The 14,321-nt window shown below is 35.0% G+C and overlaps 1 long non-coding RNA gene across 1 annotated transcript; it reads right to left on the reverse strand.

Annotated features, from left to right (window-relative positions):
- Positions 1 to 13,055: 13,055 nt before the first annotated feature.
- Positions 13,056 to 13,762, reverse strand: LOC127834744 (uncharacterized). The gene is made up of 2 exons (XR_008028102.1): positions 13,613 to 13,762; positions 13,056 to 13,310 (listed from the first exon to the last, which is right to left on the reverse strand). It is a non-coding gene; the product is annotated as an uncharacterized LOC127834744 (long non-coding RNA).
- Positions 13,763 to 14,321: the final 559 nt, after the last annotated feature.

Genomic DNA, 14,321 nt, shown 5'->3' on the forward strand with positions numbered 1-14,321 from the left:
TCCCATCTCGCCAACAGTCAACCAGCTCCCTCCAGGCTTGTCAGTTCCAGGCGAGTCTCTCTAGCTGCCCCCATTTTGGCCCATCTGCTTAGAATCTGCATCCAGGTCACGGCGCCAGGTGTTACTGTATTTGAAATAAAGTAGGTTGGATGCCATTAAATGTGACTTTAAACACCATAATGACAGACAAAATAACAGGTTTATTTCCCTTCAATTAATAACAAGCAAATTCATTGAATTGATATCCCCCGCTAATTAGCTTCTGGACACAAAAGTGTTATATTTGACACTCAGGTAAAAAAGGATTTTTTTAGGTTCGAAGGGCCATAACTCCGTTATTAACAGATAGTGTACAATGCCATTTGGCATGCATCATCCTCTTATCTATACATATACTCATACCAAGTTTCAATGAAATCCACCAAAGCACTTCCAAGATATGGCTCCCAACACAAAAGTGCCGGATGGACGGAAAGACGGGCGGACAAGGCCAAAACAATATCCCTCCGCCTATTGCAGGGTGATAATAACATGAATGTAAATTAAAGCCAGCACATATATGAATTAACTGCCTAGATGGGTGTATTAAATATAATTTAGGGCTGTACAATACTTACTGATATGTGAGCATATATTTACTTTTAGTAAATATAAATAAATGTAACAGTAATACTTACACACTTGTGACTGTGAGTTTATACATGTAACTAAACTTCCTTTATAATTTTATAACAGTTTTTTTATTCCTGCCATAGCATTAAGAAGTCACTTGCTCAATAACACATTTAAGCATGAGCTGTTTTTTTAAATCTGCATACATAAGAAAACATCGAAAAAAAAACACAAGAGGAGCATGTATCCGAAAGTAAATTACGTCCGAATTCAGGCAAGTTTAGCATGCGCGAAATTCACCAAAACATCGATTAAATATGGTTTAAACAGAATCATATGTAAAACGTGAATGATAAATTAAACATTATCCAACAAAAGCATGCAGCTTTAACCAATAAACAACAGCAAAAATCAGCAATATAGCGATGTTGTTGAATAACTCAGCGAAGGCTAGCAGCAAGAAGAGAATTTTCCAGGGGAAACAACTAAAAAAGTAATGCAAACGGATTTGAATGCGAATTTTTTTTTAAACTATTACTCGAAGATTCCTTAACTAAATTAAATAAATAAAAGTTAAAACTTTGAGTTTGACCTACTTAGCAATCAATGGTCAAAACAACCTCGAAATAGCTTTTTCTTCATGTCAACAATACAATTGTTGAGTTAATGTTGACGTAATACTAATAATGATAATACTATCCATATTCTCTACCTAGAATATTCATCATATTAAAATATCCAATAAATGTAGTATATTTCTTTTCACGCTAACAATTCAAGATGGCTTTCAATCGGTTTTGCTTGGGCATGCGCATTGCAAGCCTATTTGGTTTGGTCCCGCCTTTTTCTCCATATATGGTCATTTGAGCTTGTGGACGGCCGTGGACCATCCACCCCTATCAATATACACTCCGTGTTTACATGTACTGTATATCGACATATTTGATCTGTCTAGTTTGAGTCATTTCTCCGCGCGTAGGTTGGGTATGAAGCGTATCGAATTTCTGCTTGAAATCTAATTTCATTGCATGTGTGTTATACTTGCCGACTGGAGTACACGCCTTTGAACGTCTTGGTTCATTCAAAATGCTTTCGAAAACGTTGAGCACCAACATAAAGCCGTTTATTGCGGGATTCTGTACTTGTGCATTTCTCTTTTACGTCTTGACGATGGCTTTGCAGAATAAACCGGATAGTGTGTATAGATCAACAAATCCAATATGGAATTCGGACCTAATCGGCTGGCAGGCAGATATGACGGTATCTTCAGACATAACAGCAAAATCCGCGGGGACAAAAAACGACACAGTCACAGTCAGCGATCGCATTCGGAAAGTACTGATTCATGGAAACGGCAATTATAATTTGCACCCAGATCTTCGTAAAAGGGATTCTTTTTCGCAGTATGGGCAAGATAAGTACCTTACCAACCTTTTTGGGTCGAAAAGAAATGGGTTTTTTGTTGAAATCGGAGCGTATGACGGACAGTCTCTATCGAACACATTACTCTTTGAAATGAAAAACAACTGGACGGGACTTTTAATTGAAGCCAATCCCCACATGTTTTCTCTCATAGCTTCTGTAAACAGAAATTGTTATGCTATTAACTGTTGCCTTGGATATACGAATACGTCCTTGACATTTACGCTTGCCGGGGTGTTATCCAGTGCAGATGCAGTCATAACTGCACAGCACAGGAATAGAATAAACAGCGAACGTATCAATTTTAAAAACGACAAGACGTACAACAAAACCGTTACCGTTCAATGTTACAGCCTCTTGGATGTTCTGGTCGTGATTGGAACTAAAAAGGTAGATTACTTCTCATTGGATGTTGAAGGCGCGGAATTGTATATCCTGGAAGCCATAGACTGGAACCAAATTGACATTGATGTCTTCACCATAGAAACGGATCAACACAGAGACAAAATAATGTCGTTCATGAAAGATCACGGATATAAATGGCTTACACACTTGCAAGGAGATGACATTTTTAGTAAACGACGCGACTAGCAAACATGACATTTTAGCAAAACACGAGTATATTTACGGTGAAGGTGTTGTTCAAATCCTCGAGAGGCTTTGGGTTACCTTGCGAACATAATGATATGTAGGTAGTTTAGCAGATAAAACATGCTGTATCTTCTTTCTATTAGAATGCGAATACTCTACTGGTATTATGCTCTCCATATTAACGTACATTTTGCATGTTCGAGTCTAAACGGTAAGGAAAACATACCGATACTATATTTTTATGTATTCTTTTTTATAGAAACATTTTATTCTTTCTGTTTGACCGCTTTTACCATTTTTAAAAGTACCCATCAAACAGGTATCGATGCAAATGTAAAGCCGCTTTTCGTATAAATGAAACATACTGTAGAAAAAGCATAAATGTATAGCATAGCTAACCAAAACCGTTCACTTTAAGTCGACTTCCTACCCTTTTTTACAGAAGCCACAAAGTTAACAATGCTCAAATGAAGACACGATTTTACTTTATAATATAAGTAGCATTCCCATTTAAGTAAAGTTTTAAACAGTCTTTACTGAAAATTCTATACATATCATATGATATCAAGAGAAGAACGTCTATTTGAGTCGTGCTCTGTGAAAAGGGTGTTAAATGCATGTGCGTAAAGTGTCGTCCCGGATTAGCCTGTGCAGTTATCACAGGCTAATCAGGAATGACACAATCCGCTTATAGTGGATTGTTTCTAAGAAGGAATCTCTGTTAACGAAAAATATCATAAAAGCGGAAAGTGTCGTCCCTGATGAGCCTGTGCGGAATTCCATGGGCTAATCTGGGACGACATTTTACGCACATGAATTAAACCCCCTTTTCACAGAGCGCGGCCCAATTATTTTACCAAATCATACCTGCGTACAAGTGTCAGTATTTCTGAATTTAAATTTATATAGCGACATTTAACTGTTTGTTATATTACGATTTTCGAATAAATGGGATATTGTACATTTGTTCAACAATTGTTAAACATTTGAAACTCAGCTCTCGTATCACTTTTTACACATACACGTATCACATAAGCACTTTTGATGAAAAACTCGATGTTATTCTCGTGGCAATTGTGCATTGCATGCATTATTCAGTTATATCAAAACATATATTTTAACGCATAATTACATTCCAAAACACAAACAAATTTATTCTCTATCGTTTTCGTCTTTAAGATAAGTAGATCTAATTATTGAAATAATTACTGAGACGTATACTAATTTAACAAAATGCGAATCGCGTATACGATTTAACGTTGCTATGCGCACCTGTCGCTTACATCATTTGACATTTTAACAACATGGCGGACTATACAGAATTAAATTGTGACTCAGCAAAAATGGCAAATAACGTCGTAAACGATCGAATTAACGATTGAGGTTACACATTAAGAATGAATTAATGAAATGTCTGTGATAATCAACGATGCATAAAAAGTCTTAGATAGCAACAACATTATTTATTTATTTGTAACCTACTCGGTGGATGTATGTCACGGAAACGAGTGTTTGCATATTGTTAGCGATCAATTTACTCGCAATGTTATTTTAAACATCTGGCAAGATTATTGTTAGAAAATGGGATAAGACAAACATGGTTTCATTTATATGTTAGTGGATCTGGGCATAATCAGATTCATATGCATATATTGCTTTATTATGTTTGTCGTGCTGTACAGTTTATTGAAACAGCATGGAACTTAATGTACATTGCAAGGTAAATATATAAACATAAATCATAGTAAGTTAAATACATCAATTACCATTAAATGTGCTTGTTTATATGTTATTTTTTCCACAACTGCTTCTGATGCGATTACATGTTTCCCCGTAATTCAGGTATTAAGGGAACGTTTTTGCCCTTTTTTGCCTAAACTGCGCGCTAAAATGCCCTTTTTGAAAGTTATGCGCCATGCCCCTTTGCCCTCCTGGGAAAAACACTATTAAACGGTACAATATTCATGACCAAATAGGATTTTACAACTTTATGTTCTATACATAATTTGAAATTCATTTTTTGTTTGAATGTTTCTAATATATTGATATTAGAAAAAATACATAAAGCAACATTACTGGGAAAGATCAAATATTCCAAAACTTAAAGAGTTAATGCAATCTGATATCCAAACAATTAACAGAAATTAAGCAACTTAGTTCATAAAGCATTTTTTCAAAAAATGTCTTTAAATATTATTTTTAGTAATTTACATGTCATAAAAGTTGACTTCTCGCTGTCAATAGCGCTTTTTATGTTAACATTATGTTAAAATGCATGTATCTTTTAACAATGTATGTATAGAACATAATATAGCTGTATATGATCAATCATGCCATGAACTAGTATTTATTGATGACCACTTGCATGCATTTTGTTTGTATAAATATATTCAACATACATGTATACTCATGGACTGTAATGTCTAATGTATCTTGAATAAACCATATTATTATTTAGTTGTAAAGATTTTGAATTTCGAGTACCCGAAGCTAGAAACCTTACCAGTCCATTACAATGTCCACCAACCAAACTCACATGCTTTCACAGCCTTTCCAACTACTTAACCGTACAGTCTCTAAAATGCGATACGTTCCATATCGCAGGGTATCAAGGTCAGTGCGTGGTCAGTGTGTCAGGAAATCGTCCATAAAAAGCATTGACATATGCTTAAGCGATATAAGTAACATCGTTTGGCGTATGCTTACATTTCATGCACAATAGGGTACATCCTTTAAATAAGACATGTGCACTTTACTAGATACTGAATGTGCTTTGACCATTAATTTGATAGACATCATTTTTGGTTTAACTAATAAAAATATTCTATAAACTTTACGAATTAAGTTACCATTGTTAAATTTATTTACGATACTATAAATAGTATATACTCCAGCCAAATAGTATGGCAAACAACTCAAACATGTATGCAAAGAACGCGCGCGTATACATATTAAAGGTATGTTTGGGTGATTCATTTTAGTGCGGGATCCCAATGCTTTTATTGCATTTTACACATAGTATTTGTGCGTTTTAGCTATAGATAAATTATTATCAATATTTAATATTGATAAATTAATATTAAAATTAATATTAAAATCTGACTAAACACCTCTTACATATATGGTTGGGGTTCAATTTACATTTATGAAAAAAAAACATCCACAACATAAGTCACCACAATTCTAATTGATTTTTATTACTTTAAATATGTTAATGTCGTTCACCAACAAAAACAAACAACAACACCGTAGGTTTCGTTTTAACCGTTTATACAAAAATAAACTCACTTTTAACACGCTTGATATATTAAAGCTTAAAAGCAACTGTACAAACGGATGTTATTAAAATTCCTAAACAGTTTTACCTTACGCCTATATCCTGTATCCAAAAAAAAGCAAAAAAAAACCTATACCCTGTAATGACATGCCAACATCAAATTTAAATTGCTACAATTTTTGGCGTTTTAATATTTATTTTAATTTTCCTGTTAAAATGTTTTTAAGTATGAAGTTTAACAAATCTTGTTCTATAATACCTTAAACCGGAGTATGAGCTAAGTAAGACAATCTTCTTATATGCTTGCAGACAATTTGCTGATAATGCACTTGTATATATTGTCAGCGTAAAGTTTGTATTGATGTCGAGCTTCATGCTAAATGTCTCTATCAACAAACATATCAAGTCATACTATGTGCATGATTGCATAGTTGTGGGAAATCAAGTGAAACATCATATCAATGAAATCATGTTTGTTTGTGTTTCTTTTTTAATCAATCGGTCATTTAAGAACATGTTCAGTATCGACGGTGTCCTTAGCTCCAATTAACAGAAAGGTGTCGGTGTCTATATGTAACAATGATTTTTGTATTCGCTCGTTCTTTCTATAGGTCGGTTGGTGGAGGTTTCCGAACTTATTCTTGAACTTGAACTTAATCACGCGTTGCGATTAAGGATTTAAAAATGAATTTCTTCAAATATAAACCTATTTCAGAATGTGTGTCGCTCAAACTACCAGATAGAGTCTGTAAATGTTAAGTCATTACATTAAAGGTGACACAAATGGCTTGTCCGCTCTTACTGTTAATTGCGTATTGTCTGCAATATAATAAACGTATAATACTCTGCTCTTTTAAACGCTTGAAGGTTTTTAATTATTAATAGAATTTTTTTTTATTTCACCAGACTAGAACGTATAATGCGCACATATCTTATATGTTTCAGATGAGTTGTTAACATGAAAACAACTCCCATGCACACATTGATGTTAAAGTATCATTACAAAACATTAAAAGCATGAACATTGAATATGATGGCTATCATCAAAATCAAATTAAATATTTTACATCAGAGTTTATTGAAGCATACATTAATTAATTTACTCTTAATGAACTCAACTTTCCGTTACCAGACACGTATAGTCACAAGCTCATTAAAATAAAATCCTAACATCCACTCGAAGATTTGTCTCGGTTAGCCGGGCGCCCCAGGGTTGGTAATGGGGCCATGCATAGTTGAGATTGACCGTATTGTCATAAGAAAGGTTCAGTATCAATTTGAAGTGAATCGGTGTAGAAATGAAGAAATTACGGTAAAACTGCAATTTGGGTGGGCGTGGCCTATGTGGGCGGGGCGCCCCAGGGTTGGTACTGGGGCCATGCATAGTTGAGATTGTCGTAAGAGAGGTTTGGTATCAATTTGAAGACAATCGGTGTAGAAATGAAGAAATTATAGTAAACTAACCAAACAAATGAGTGAAAATCTCTGCCCCGGCCCTGCCCCAACCCCCATAACTTTTGACCCAGGGGTCAGATCAAAATTTCAAATAGTGCAGGGTCGCACATATGCTCATAGCTAACATGTGTGTAAGTTTCAAGGTTCAAGTGATTATAGTGTAGGAGGAGATAGTGGCCAGGACGGACAGACGGACGGCAGAGATAACCATAATATGAAAAGCGTGGGGATAATAATTCTATCCGTTTCAACATTGATTATTCATAAACAAACAGTACTTTCAGAATGAGTCTAGGTCTAAAGTTATATTTCGCTTGAGTTGTGTGTATGTAAATGATTTGGTGACCCAACCAATGTAATTATCATTTATTACAATTTATAATGGAAACAATTCAAGGTCAGACTACACTTTGTGGTTAATATTCCAGACAGGCATTCCAACAATACTCTACATTAATTATTCATGACTTGTTTCCCTCCACGTTATCTGATAATGACACATTGCTGCATTAAACATGAGCCATAAATTTGATTGATACATGTATTTATTGGAGCATTACATCTATGGTTTCTGCTTTAAACCTATTTCAGGAAAGCCAATACATGGAGCAGATATAAAATACTTTACTGCAAGCTTGCATACATGCTGACATTTTAATGTTAGCTATTCAGAGCAGGCAAGAGTTTAAGCTATCAGTTTGCACAGGCCATTGTATTGAAAGCAGTCAGTGAAGCAGAAAGACTTGGGCATATGCCAGGTAAAATTCTCTCCAGGGGTTATTTCAACATGCAGGTTGTATTTCAAAAAGAGAGGTAGGAAGGAAATACCTGCAAATCATGTCCTCCTTTTCTGGTGTATCTGGTATTATATCGAAATGGTTGTCTGCTTTTGTTTATAGGTTGGGGTCATGTTGGCAAACAAGTATGCAAAATGTGAAAGCAATATGTCAAGGGACATAGGAAATAATTGGGGTAGTATGCAAACTTTAACATTCGCACGCTAAAGGGTACACAAATTTTGGTAATGAAAAAAAATAATGTGGGTATGAAAATTGTGGGTACAATGGGTCAATTTTAAGGTTTTAGCAGGGCGGACGCCGGACGGCGAAAAGACACGACAGGTCATGATAAGCTGGCTATGACAATACCTCAGGTTTTCTCCGAAAACTGCCCAGCTCATATGCATAAATCAGTGAGTAATACTCAATAAAAGCTAGGCAGGACGTATAAAATCAAAACCACTTGGCTGAATCTGCTGAAACTTGGCCGCATTATAGATTATGGTCGAAACAAGCTACAGAATGAGCGCTTTTGAACCTGACAGCGTAAAACATTAACCGATAATGGACAGCACAAAATGGGTCATTTTGTACAAAAAATGTAAACTTTAAGTGGCATTTACTTTTAGACATCAGAAAGTTGCAAATTTTTAATATTCTGCAAACTTCAACTTGTTTGTTGTTTTTTTTAATTTAGAAGCATTTATGCTTGGAATGTATATAAGCCCTGTTATTCAATGTCGAAGTTGGCCAAAAATCACAATACAATCCCAAAAATGGCTTAGCAACAATGCCCCTTTAAAATTATTCCTTATATTTAAATGTATTGTTTAAAGAAATAACTGTGTATATTTAATCATAATGGCTCAGCCTCTGTATTTCACACTTGATAGGTCACTGCTGGGGCTTGAACCCAGAACTCATCTCACATTGTAAGATGTGTTTTTCAATTAAACTACAATGACTGTATGTGTGAAGTGGAGCCAACATACACCCACATTAGTGAAAAAATCATTTCGTCGATATATTTGTACTGGGCGTTTTCTGACACAGGTCGCATAACTGTTTACAAAAAAAGATGACTTTTGTTTACATACATATATATACATAAATGGGAAAAAAATAAACCGCCTATTTTTTTATATTTTTATATATACACATTTCTTAGCAATTATTTATAATTATATCATGTTGAAATCATTTATACACAGAATATTACTGAAACTACAATAAACCATTTTCAATAATGTACATTGTGTAGGTATTGACTCCTGATATACAACTAAAAATGTATGTTGGTTAGCATAAAATATTCAACAAATCCTCATACTCAAGCTTGGTGAAACTGAGTGAAATTATTTGTGGGCATACTAGTATCATAATAGAAAAATGCATTTCATGCCTCTATATTGCTTTAACTATGATAAAATGTACTTTAGATGCCATGTGTATTAATATATAGGTCTATTTTTCTGATATATCAATGAAAATGTCTGTGGGTATGTGGCGAATATTTAAAAAATCTGCATCTTGATATATGGTGCTAACACAGTAAAATTGTATGAGCTCAAATTATAATAGATGAATGCATATTATGCTTCTATGTTGCTTATAGTATGGCGACATGTTCATCCAATGCCATTTTTATTAATATACATGCCAAATTTAATGAAATAGACTTGAAAATGTGTGTCGCCAGGTACCAAGTAAGAACAAGAGGGCCAAGATGGCCCTAATTTGCTCACCTGAGAGGAGTTGGTTCATTAAATCTTTACCAAATGTCAAACTTGACCTAGATATTGTCCAGACAAAAAATTCTGGTCAAGTTTCATCATTATTGAACCAATTTAACTCTGGCATATGGAGTGTTTTTGTTTTTGTAAGATTTGACCTGGTTAACTATATTTTGAGTTGACCCCCCCCTTACCAAACATCAAACTTTGCTTACAAAATAAATATTATGACCAAGATTCATAAAATCTGAAACAAAAAATTGTGACCTCTAGAGTGTTCAAAAGGATTTTGTATAATATAATGAAAAACACCGATCTGAGACATTTTCCAACTTGTTCGAGAAATCAATAAAACCAATGTATTGACTAATTTTCACAATGATTAGGCAAAAAATGTGACTTCTATAGTGTTTGATCTCAAGGTTTCTCTCTAGTCACATAAGAAAAATTGCCCCCCCCCCTCAGCAGCCATGTTTTTTGACAGATCTGGACCATTTGCAAACTCATCTGACTTATATATGAAACCAATCTTTTCACCAAGTTTCATGATGATTGGGTAAATAATTTGACTTTTAGAGTGTTCACATGCTTTTTTTACTTTATAAATACAAGTAAACTGCCCCCCCCCCCCGGCAGCCATGTTTTTCAACTGACCGGAACCTTTTTGGAACTCAACTCTCGTATCAAGGAAACAAATATTTTGACCAAATTTCATGTAAATTGGGCCAAAAATGTGACTTCTAGAGTGTCACATGTTTTCACTATATACATAAAGAGTAAAATTACCCCGCCCACTGGTGGCCATGTTTTCTCACTGATCTGGACCATTTTTGAACACGTCCGAGATATCAATAAAACCAATGTATGACCAACTTTCATGATGATTGGGCAAAATTCTAGAGTGGTAACAAGGTTCCTCTATAGCCAAATATGGAAAACTGCCACTTTATACATATTGCGAAAAATGCCCCGCTCACTGGCGGCCATGTTTTTTTTCACCGATCTTGACCATTTTCGAACTCGTCCGAGACATCAATTGAACCATTGTTTTGACCAACTTTCATGATGATTAGGAAAAAAATGTGACTTCTAGAGTGTTTACAACAATTCTCAAAAGCCACATAAGGAAAACTGCCCCGCCCACTGGCGGCCATGTTTTTCAACGGATCGGAACCAGTTTTGAACTCAACCAAGCTATCATTAAGACTAACATTTTGACAAAGTTACATGAAGATTGGGCATGAAATGTGACTTCTACAGTGTTTACAAGGTTTTTCTCTTTTTTTGACCTAGTGACCTAGTTTTTGACCCGGCACAACCCAGTTTCGAACTCGGCCAAGATTTCATTGGGACAAAGCTTCTGACCAAGTTTCATGAAGATGGGACAAGAAATGTGCACTCTAGAGTGTTTACGAGCAAATGTTAACAGACGCACGGACATATGACAGACAAAGACCAGTCACAAAAGCTCACCTGAGCAATCAGGTGAGCTAAGAAGATCAGCATTTTTTTGTAGGGTCTTGACACGGTTCAATTATTTGTGCCCAAATAATAATAAGTGAATGCATATTATTCAATTTTTATTGCACTGAATTGTTTTAAGCTTTAAAAATACCAAGTTGCCCGGCCGGACTACCAACTTTTGAAATTGAGTTGCCCAGGCCACAATCTACTTGCCCTGGGCTCACGGGAAACCACTAATTTTCATCCCTTTATACCCTTTCATTTTCTGTTCTTTCATCCCATCCTCAAAATGAATTTTAAACCACAATATTTTTTAAAAACATTTGTATTGAATGCTAACCACTATGACCCAAAAAACAATTTTACAAAGCGGAAATCCAGTCGCAGTGAGTTGTTTTATTTAGTTTACCATTATCAGTGTTCTCTGTAAGTACATGCAGCCGGCCATTTCACCGGTTACATTTAGTCTAGATGCCGGCTACTTTTCCCAAATATATCAAGTTAAATGTCACAAATGCTTTCATTTAGTGCATAGTTGCCGGCCATATAACTGGCTACTCAATTTTTTCTGGAAAACACTGAATTATGCGTGACAAACACACAACATTAAAATACATTTTCGATTCGTTTGTAAAATAAAATGACACTTTTGGCTTGTCTTCATTAAAATTAAAAGATTCAAATAATTTCCCACGAGATAAGTCAAAAATTGCATAATCAATTGAATGAAAAATTAAAGTAAAAAAGCCAGATTTTACATAAATTTCAGGTTGATAAACACAACAAGGTTAAGGTAGTTGGTGAGATATAATCATTATACAGTTAGTAAGGCTCCATTGGTCATTGTTGGCACAGGTTCTACATGTACTTACATGCACCTCAGGTACTCTTAAGTATACTTACATGTACCCTGGGTACGATAAATATACTAAAACGTAACGGAGAATTTTAACGCTAAATCAGTTGTTGTTGGCTAATTTGTAAACATTAATTATGTTCACATTTATGTCAATTTTCCTTTAAACAGCCTTCATATTATCGAAACGCATACTCAAAAAGCAACATGATGCAGATATTTTAAAAGAGAAGTTTGTTTAAGGTTAACAATATCGTTTAACGGTAATCAGTAGGGCGTTTTACGACATCGGATTTTGGGAGGATATACAACTCAGGTACAGTCTAATATCACCGGATACGTTTAAGAATATACCGTACCCGGGGTACATGTAAGTATACTTTAGAGTACCCAGGGTAAATGTAAGTAGTACCCGAGTCGACAATGACCAATCGAGCCTTAGTAAGAGTGATGGTGTATGAGATATACACCCTTAGTAATTTCATACCATACTAGAGCTTCGCTGTTTGATCAGTTTCATCTTTTCAATTTAATATCACGGGTTAGTGAAAAAAACTCTATCATGGTAAAATACAATGTAAATAGAGGGACAAATGTTTACTTCCCATCCATTGTAGATTTAATGATTAATAATTTAAATATTGTCCAGTTGAGTCTTTGCATACAGTATACCGGTATTGTTAATTTGTTTAACAGTTTAAACACAAGAGTTGTCCTTAAATTAGGACCTCTGTCACACAATATCACATTATTAAAACAAGAGCGCCGCATGACGGAGCAATATACGCCCGATTCGTGTGCCATTGGAGATGATACACTGATGATTGATGTATTTGTTTTGGAAATAAGCAAAAAAAACAACAACAACTTATATAACTGATATATTCATATATATGCATTGATATCAATAAGTGTACACTTAGTCTCATTTGTTCTCTAAAACACAATATTTAAATCATAATTGTTTAGACCTACATAGGTATAGAATGGCAGTATTTCCTGTACTGATATTACTTATCTTGAAACTACTGACCAAGTTTGGTAAAGATCGGATGAATACAATTTGAATAAGAGTCCGGACAAAGTGGCGCTGTTGAAAATGGACTAATTGACCCTATGACCTAGTTTTTTACCTGGCATGACCCATATTCGAACTTGGCCTAGATATCAACTAGATGCAACTACTGACCAAGTTTGGTGAAGATAAGATTTATACAATTTGAATTAGAGTCCGGACAAAGTAAAATGCACTAATTGACCCTTTGACCTAGTTTTTGACCCAGCATGACCCATATTCGGACTTGACCTAGATATCAACTAGATGCAACTACTGACCAAGTTTGGTGAAGATCGGATGAATACAATTTGAATTAGAGTCCGGACAAAGTGGCGCCGTTGAAAATGCACTAATTGACCCTATGACCTAGTTTTTGACCCGGCATGACCCATATTCGAACTTGGCCTATATATCAACTAGATGCAACTGCTGACCAAGTTTGGTGAAGATCGGATGAATACAATTTGAAATAGAGTCCGGACAAAGTGGCCCCTTTGAAAATGCACTTATTGACCCTATGACCTAGTTTTTGACCCGGCATGACCCATATTCGAACTTGGCCTAGATATCAACTAGATGCAACTGCTGACCAAGTTTGGTGAAGATCGGATGAATACAATTTGAATTAGAGTCCGGACAAAGTGATGCCTTCCGCCCGCCGCCCGCCCCTCGCCCGCCCGCCCGCCAAGGGGTTTCACATAATACGTCCCGTATTTTATACGGGCGTATAAAAATGATAATATAGGCATATGAAATGGCCGTTAACAAATGTAAATAAAAAATAATTACGAATTTCTTTAAACTGAAAACTTTTTTATAATAGACTTGTTTTTTCCCCAATTATTATTAAATAAATAAATAGCAATAGCTGTTTTTGCAAAAATACGAGGAATTTGCAATGCAAATAGTAAGTATTTTAAAAAGTGTGCAACTCATTTTTTCACATTTTTCAACAGTTAGCGACTTATTTTTTTTTTACAAATTTGAACAGTTTGAGACTCATATTTTCACAAATTTGAACAATGGTCAATTAATTATTTTCACAATTTCCAACAGTCACAACTCATTTATTCAC

The sequence above is a fragment of the Dreissena polymorpha genome, chromosome 6 (genome assembly GCF_020536995.1).
Source record: "Dreissena polymorpha isolate Duluth1 chromosome 6, UMN_Dpol_1.0, whole genome shotgun sequence".
Taxonomy (NCBI): Eukaryota; Metazoa; Mollusca; class Bivalvia; order Myida; family Dreissenidae; genus Dreissena; species Dreissena polymorpha.